We start from the raw sequence: 8,181 nt of genomic DNA on the forward strand, positions 1-8,181 counted from the left end.
CTGTTAGTCTTTCTTCTGGGTACCACCCGCAGACTAATGGGCAGACGGAGCGGATGAACCAAAGTGTCGAGTCGGCTCTTCGTTGTGTCGCCGCCAAGAAACCCACCTCCTGGAGCTGTTTCCTCCCCTGGGTTGAGTACGCCATCAACTCCCTGGTCAGCTCTGCCACCGGCCTCTCCCCCTTCGAGGTATCCCTGGGTTACCAACCTCCCCTGTTCTCTGCACAGGAGTCAGAAGTGACAGTTCCCTCGGTGCAGGAGCATCTGAGGCGTTGTCGTCAGGTCTGGGAGACCACCAGAGCCGCCCTGCTCCAGACGGTGGAACGGGCCTGTCGAGGGGCCAATCGACGTCGAACCCCAGCACCTGTGTATCGTCCAGGGCAAGAAGTGTGGCTTTCCTCCAAGGACCTTACACTCCAATCGACCGCTAAGAAGCTGAATCCCCGGTTTGTCGGACCCTTCGAGATCACGAAGGTGCTCAGCCCTGCAGCTGTGAAACTTAAGCTTCCAGCCTCCATGAAGATTCACCCAGTTTTTCACGTGTCACGCATCAAACTGGTCTCCCAGAGTCCTCTGATGCCTCCTGCCCCAGCACCACCTCCCCCTGAAATCGTGGATGGGCACCCCCAGTGGAAGGTCCGTTGGCTCTTGGACGTCCGGCGCCGAGGGCGGGGGTTCCAATATTTAGTGGACTGGGAGGGCTATGGCCCAGAGGAACGGAGTTGGGTTTCCCGCCAGCTGATCATGAGTCCTGATCTGCTCACAGAGTTTTATCGGTCCCATCCCCACAAACCTGGCAAGTCGCCAGGTGGCTCCGGTGGAACGGGGGGTACTGTTAGGACCCGCCTCTCTAAGCCTCCTTCCAGGACCAGAGGTGCTTCATCTCGCACCTGAGGCCAATCAGCAATCAACCACCTGCAGCTCATCAGCTCAGCAGGGCTGGTATATAGCTGCCTGCTTCCCAGTCACCAGTTGCAGGTTCGTGTTGCTCCAGTGTGAGGATCTCTCTCTAGCTGCTGCTGCTGGATTCCTTCTTGATTTGGATTACAAGCCTCCTCTCACCTGTGGTAATTCCTGACTTTCTGTGGATTTCTTTTTGTGGATTACAAGTCTAGTTTTTTCCTCCCCGAGTTTTTCCTGTGTGGATTTTTCAAGAGACTAAAGAGAATTACCTTTGTTGCCTTTATTTCCTGAGTTCTCCTAGACTGACTTGTCTTGTACTTTGAGAAATAAACACGCCTTTGAAGGCTAAATCTCATTTCCGTTGTGTCGTGCGTTTGGGGCCGAAGACAAACCTTGTCAAACGGTAGACTTTTGATGCTGGACTTGTGAAGACCAGAGAATAATGCATTACAGTAGTCCAGGCGCGACGTGATAAATGCATGTATAATAATTTCCGCATCACCGGTCGGGAGGATTGGGCGAATCTTAGCAATATTACGAAGGTGAAAAAATGCTATTCTGGTTATATTCTTAATGTGCTTTTGAAGGGAGAGCGTTTGGTCAAATATTACCCCGAGATTAGTTACAGTATCACTCTGAGTGATAGTACGGTTATCTATTGTTATAGTGGTTTCCTTAAATAAATGTTGATAACGAGCTGGACCAATTATCAACATCTTAGTTTAATCTGGGTTCAGACGAAGGAAATAGAGAGACATCCATTGCTTGATCTCCGCAAGGCATGCCTCAAGATTACAACAGTCCCGCGGATCTGTCATTGATAACATGCATATATAATTGGGTGTCATCCGCGTAACATTGAAAACTAATATTATATTTACGTATTATGTCCCCAAGCGGAGTCATATAAATATTAAATAGAATTGGTCCTAGTACCGAACCCTGTGGGACACCACACGTCACTTTATAGAGCTCAGAGGACGCATTGCCATGGACCACTCGGTGTGTCCTGTCTGATACGAATGAAACCAGCCTAGCGCTGACCCCGAAATACCAACACAACTTTTAAGGCGCTCTAATAAAATATCAAAGTCAACAGTGTCGAAGGCAGCACTAAGATCGAGTAGTAACAATACCCATGAAGTGTTTGAATCCATAGCTATGAGGAGATCATTAGTCACTTTAGCAAGTGCTGTCTCAGTGGAATAATTAGCTCTAAAACCAGTCTGAAAAGATTTATATCGATTATTAGCGACCATGTAATCAATAAGCTGCTGCGCTACTACCTTTTCAAGCTGTTTTGCTATGAATGGGAGATTTGAAACTGGCCTATAGTTACTGAGACAGTACCACACTACATTCCTTAGCTAATGAGCGTTGCTACAGCCACGATCTCCCATCCCTTTAATGTAGCAACCCCTCTGTAACCAGGGCAACCAAAACATTAAAAAGAGGAGTACGCTGAGTTGGGACTCAGAATTGATGGAGATTGTAACTGAGCTTCCTTTCTCTATCGTTCTCCTCGTGAGTAAACTTATCCTGGTTGTCTTCTCCTCTTTGTTCTAGCGGGTGATTTCATGTCTGATCATATTTAGGCCTGACAAACTGGCACCCACCTTTGTACGGATTTTCAACCTTTCCCTGGAGCTGTGTGAGGTGCCCTTGTGCTTCAAGAGCTCCATTATCGTACCGGTAGCCAAGAAGCCCGCCATCACAGGTTTGAATGTCGCCCTGACATCTGTGGTCATGAAATCCTTCGAGAGGTTAGTGTTGAACCGCCTGAAGGACATCACAGGCCCCCTGCTCGACCCCCTGCAGTTTGCCTAACAGGCGAACAGGTCGATGGACGATGCGGTCAACATTGGACTGCACTACATAATGCACCACCTGGACACCCCAGGGACGTACGCCAGGATCCTGTTTGTGGACCTCAGCTTGTGGACTTCAACACCATCGCTTTTGACATTCTCTACCAGAAGCTCATCCAGCTCGCGGTGCCTGCCTCCACCTGTCAGTGGATCAGCATATGAGGCTGGGGATCACATCCAACACCCGGACCACAATTACTGGCGCCCCCCACTGCTCTTTCTCTCTCTACAGTAACGATTGCTCCAAAGGACATCCTAGTAGAGAGCCAGTCTTCCTGATATGTCAATCCCAAAAATTGGGAGCTGCGGTAACAAGCTGCCTACTACGGTGCTACTTGGGATTTTTTTTTTTTAACTTATTTCTTCATTTATATATCCCTTAATTTCTCTCAATTCTGGTCTATTCTTCTTGCCCAACTTGTCGGTGCAGCCATTAGGTATGATGACCCTGGAAAGTTTTATGCGAAATATCAATCTTTGCCTTTCACGTTCATCTGGACTACCCATTTAATAGGTACCTACACTGTGGATAGAGACTGGTGAAAGGAGGCACATACATATATGCCTCGTGAACTACATGCATTACTGCGGGTGAAGAAAAGTGAAGAGTAAACAAATAAGCAAAGCAGAAAAGCGGCACTCTTCCGTACTGTAACCGTCGGTGAAAATGGGTAGACAGAGAAGCCTGCAAGCAAGTCCATCACTAGTATAATCCATAGGTACGCTGCCTTTTGGCTAAGATCAAGTGTACAAACTGGATTGGGTTGAAGTTGGAAAATTGGAAAGTAGTGTATTCAATTGAATATAGGTTGAAAAGGATTTTCAAATCATTGTATTTTGTTTTTATTTACATTTTACACAATTTCCCAACTTCAATCGAATCCGGTTTGGCAATCACCTCTACTGGGTTGCAAGTTCTCAGCCTGATGTGGCGGCAAACTTGGCTCACTTTGTAGGGGAAATAGTGACATAGCATTGTGTTACAAATAACCTTATACTTTATTTACAGAATCTACTGAGGTAAGTTACTTTAATTTTCTTTGTGTTATTTTGTAGTGGTTCGGTATCCCTTAAGTGTTTCTTTCCTTTCGTCGAAATGTTTTTAAGGGGTGCTTCCACTATGGCGGCTCCCCATGCTGCCATGCGGAGGCACAATCGTGTACGCTTTACTTTTAAGGAAATGAATGGTGAGCCGCTGGTAATGTAAAGGTTAGACTTTTCCAGAAAGCTAATTCAACAAACCCTGGAATTTAAACCATATGATTTGAACTGCATTATAACGTTGCCTTTTAGTAAAGGCTTTGATGTGAGCTTTTGCTCTGCGGCAAACCTGCGTGAGTTTTAGAATCGGTATGAAAATGTTAAATCCCAGTTCTATGTGTTTAATGTTTAAAAGCTGACCGACAATGCTGCGAAAACAGTTATTGTCAGAATGTTTAATGAGACAATGAATGCAGAGGACATTTGTTGTTTTCTGGGAAGATATTGCACGGTTAAAGGCCAGGCTATGAAGGTGAAAGATGAAGATGGCATCTGGAATTGTTCCTGGCGGGTCCCCATTCAACAATGGGAGGACCCTCAGGGGTTCCAGGTCCTAAAACATTTACCATGAATGATAGTTTTGGGAGAAAACCGAGGCTACATATAATATCAGGGCCAACCCAAGCTCTGCCACAAGTGTGGACAGCATGGGCACCTTGCAGAAGTGTGTAGGCAAGTAATATGCTGGAAATGTAGAGTAATTGGTCACGCTTTTAAAGAGTGTATCAATGGCAGAAAGTGCAATCTCTGTGGAGAAACTGATCATCTCTACAGAAAGTGCCCAAAGTCTTTTGCCAACAAACTGAAGACCGGGAGAGAAATGACACAGGTGAAGGAAAATGAAGCTAACAAACATTTTGAAAATTCAAATTTCCTTCCAAGGCCTGTGATTGGTGGAGAGGAAATGGGTGAGGAGGGAACAGGTGAGGAGGAAACAGATGACGAGGAAACAGGTGATGAAAGAACGAGTGACGAGAGAACAGGGAATAGATGAGGAGAGGGAAGGGGTATGTGCTACCCCCACCAACAGAGAACGCAGAGGAAATTGATGGAGTAGAAGAAATGGCTACAAGCAGTGGAGAGGAAACAAGTGAGGAAAGGGAAGGGTAGGGCCATGTGGTAAGCACACAAATGGAAAGTGACATGTCACATGAAATAGCCACGGATGAGTTGAGTGCAGACACCCAGATTCCTTGTACGCAAAAAGCTAAAAGACTTGCATCTGAACGGTCCTCTGAATCGCCGTCGACGTCAGAGAAGAGAAGAGAAGAGAAGAGAAGAGAAGAGAAGAGAAGAGAAGAGAAGAGAAGAGAAGAGAAGAGAGGAAAGCCTGGGAGCCTACATAGTGAGCTGGATGAGTTCAGAGTATTGACTTCAGACTCACCAAATGAAATCTCCTTTTAAAATATATGCCTACAATCGACACCCAAAAAAGCCGCAATACCATGAATTCAAGGTTGAGGGAGAGACCATCACCAGATGCGACCAGGAGCGGTCACCGGCAGCTAAAATCTGCCTGTGGTACGGCGATAAAGGAGGAATGACTGTCAAAAGAAATAACAACTGTTGGACTCAATGATAGGTTTAAATAGCAAATATGATACCCTCTGTAGGAGTATTATACTAATGACACTAACCATACTCACAACAAAATGTATTTTATATATGGACGATTTTAACATTCTGTGTACAGACCTCTTATCTGTCACAAGAGCCTGGGACCTGACCGACTGGTACGCAAGGGCCTCGGGCTCAAAACTAAAGAGGGCTAAGTGCCAAGTTCAATCATATGGACCGTGGTCAATAACAGAAACAAGAGGATTCCCGCCAAATTTAACACAAACACATCAACATTGTTTTTTACATCACGCAGCTTTAACAGTACCCCCCCCCCCCCTTTTGTCTCTTTGGAACATTCTTGGGATCAAATTTATGCAGGAAGGAGGAGGGAAAACAAACTGGGATAACATGGTGGGGAAAGTGAGGCAACGACTTGGGTTTTGGGGATTAAGAGAGCTGACTATAGAAGGAAAATTCTAATAGTAAAAGCGGTGATTTTACCCTTGCTTTTACTAATCAGTTCTGGTTTTACCCCAACAAGGAAGGCTGAGAAGAACAAACAAGAGGGATGAGGCTGCCCCCTCGATGCCCTGTGTTAGGGTTCATAAACTATCTTGATCGTATGATTATGTTGAGATGACGACTAGTTTGATGAACTTTGTTTGAACCTTTTACCTTTCCTTGACCCTGAAAAGTTCAACCATTCAGTTGTTGAGACTTTCCAAATGGTGTGGAAACATCCTTGTTTAGATGCTCCACTAGGTTTTATTTCCACAACCTCGTAAAACAATAAACTGGGACCCTCTGCACTGATTGACCAGTTGCTGAGGTGACCACCAAACAGGCCAGATGTCACCCACACCCTTCTTCTCTCAATAAATACTCTCTTGCATGAATTCAACGGCAGACTTTGTTCGAACATTGCTGTATCTACAGTAACGAACAAACTCTCCACTTGCAAGTGTTCAAAGGGCATACTGTCTCCCGTGTGGTTCTTGCAAAATAAGTTAGAGTCAGAACATCCCTAACACCCTGGCAGGTCACTTAGAGGGGTTGTTTGAGAGAGTGGGGTGAAGTCCCACTTAGTAAGGAAACAATACACTCCTGTGCGACAGATTTCTTTCTGAAAGCAATATTGTAATATGTATTTTAACAAGTTTTTAAGACTCTCTTCCACTCTGGAGTTGCCCACGGTGAGAGGCGTCGAGCAGGTGTGGGCATACTTATTGCCCCCCGGCTGGGCGCCTGCACATTGGGGTTCACCCAGGTGAGCGAGAGGGTAGCCTCCCTCCGCCTTCGGGTGGGGGGACGGGTCCTGACTGTTGTTTGTGTCTATGCACCGAATGGCAGCTCAGAGTACCCACCCTTCTTAGAGTCCCTGGAGGAAGTGCTGTAGAGCACTCCTTCTGGGGACTCCATCGTTCTACTGGGTGACTTCAATGCTCACGTGGGCAATGACAGTGAGGCCTGGAAGGGCGTGATTGGGAGGAACGGCCCCCCCGATCTGAACCCGAGCGGTGTTCTATTATTGGACTATTGTGCTCGACATGGATTTTCTATAATGAACACCATGTTCAAGCATAAGCGTGTCCATGTGTGCACTTGGCACCAGGACACCCTAGGCCGCAGTTCGATGATCGACCTTGTAGTCGTGTCATCGGATTTGCGGCCGCATGTTTTGGACACTCAGGTGAATCGAGGGGCGGAGCTGTCAACTGATCACCACCTGGTGGTGGGTTGGCTCCAATGGTGGGGGAAGATGCCGGTCCGACCTGGCAGACCCAAACGCTCTGTGAGGGTCTCCTGGGAACGTCTGGCAGAATCCCCTGTCAGGAAGAGCTTCAACTCCCACCTCCGGCAGAGCTTTTCCCACGTCCCGGGGGAGGTGGGGGACATTGAGTCCGAGTGGACCTTGTTCCGCGCCTCCATTGTTGAGGCAGCCGACCGGAGCTGTGGCCGGAAGGTTGTTGGTGCCTGTCGTGGCGGCAATCCCCGAATCCGCTGGTGGACACCGGCGGTAAGGGATGCTATCAAGCTGAAGAAGGAGTCCTATAGGGCTGTTTTGGCCTGCGGGACTCCGGAGGCAGCTGACAGGTACCGGATGGCCAAGCGGAACGCTTCGGCGGTTGCTGAGGAAAAAACTCGGGCATGGGAGGAGTTTGGCGAGGCCATGGAGAACGACTTCCGGACGGCTTCGAGGAAATTCTGGTCCACCATCCGGCGTCTCAGGAGGGGGAAGCAGTGGACGGTCAACACTGTTTACAGTGGAGATGGTGTGCTGCTGACCTCGACTCGGGATGTCGTGAGTCGGTGGGTGGAATACTTCGAAGACCTCCTCAATTCCACCGACACGCCTTCCATTGTGGAAGCAGGGCCTGAAGACTCTGAGGCGGACTCTCCAATCTTGGAGGTCGAAGTCACTGAGGTAGTTAAAAAACTCCTTGGTGGCAAGGCCCCGGGGGTGGATGAGATCCGCCCGGAGTTCTACACTCCAGCTCTACACCCTCGGCAGGATCCTCGAGGGTGCATGGGAGTTTGCCCAACCAGTCCACATGTGCTTTGTGGACTTGGAGAAAGCGTTCGACCGTGTCTCTCGGGAGGTTCTCTGGAGAGTGCTTCGGGAGTACGGGGTGCCGAGCCAACTGATAAGGGCGGTTCGGTCCCTGTATCACCGATGCCAGAGTTTGGTCCGCATTTCCGGCAGTAAGTCGGATTCGTTCCCAGTGAGGGTTGGACTCCGCCAAGGCTGCCCTTTGTCACCGATTCTGTTCATAATTTTTATGGACAGAATTTCTAGGTGCAGCCGAGGC

This window comes from Syngnathus leptorhynchus, chromosome 4 (genome assembly GCF_054491065.1).
Source record: "Syngnathus leptorhynchus isolate UIUO chromosome 4, UIUO_Slep, whole genome shotgun sequence".
Lineage (NCBI taxonomy): Eukaryota > Metazoa > Chordata > Actinopteri > Syngnathiformes > Syngnathidae > Syngnathus > Syngnathus leptorhynchus.